Source organism: Pecten maximus, chromosome 14 (assembly GCF_902652985.1).
Source record: "Pecten maximus chromosome 14, xPecMax1.1, whole genome shotgun sequence".
NCBI classification, from domain to species: Eukaryota; Metazoa; Mollusca; class Bivalvia; order Pectinida; family Pectinidae; genus Pecten; species Pecten maximus.
In genome coordinates this window covers 18,121,658-18,122,152 of record NC_047028.1, presented here as the reverse complement: position 1 = coordinate 18,122,152, position 495 = coordinate 18,121,658, and positions in this window count along the sequence as shown.

Sequence of the window (495 nt, the reverse complement as noted above, 5' to 3'; positions counted from 1 at the left end):
ACTTAAATATTGGCGCGCCGAGTGCTTCTTTTCTTAAGCGCCTCGTTGATACAGACTTTATTAAACAGGGAAGTGCGCAAGGATGAGAAAAGGAAAATCAACTAGGTTACCAACAAAGACATCTTTGAAATAAACAAAAGTTAAAAGTTGGAAAAAGAAATGTAAGGAGACATACTTTCAAGTTAAACAACATAAGTCTGGAATTAGTGACAGAAATGCTGCCTACTTTTCTAGGAGGAAACGGAAGCGTACTCGGGTGAGTGTCTTTATTTTTGGTCGTAGCATTCAACCACTAGGACCTTACTGTGCATTTCAAATAAATTCATACTTAACTATAGATCTGAATGTGTTCGTACTTAACAAAGAGTCCCAAACAACAAAAAATAAAATAAAAAAATAAAACATTTTGATTGAGACAATCAATATGGGTTTTTTTTAGTGTTTTTACGACTTGATATGATTGTATACATTTACAGGTTATCATTTTCAGAAATA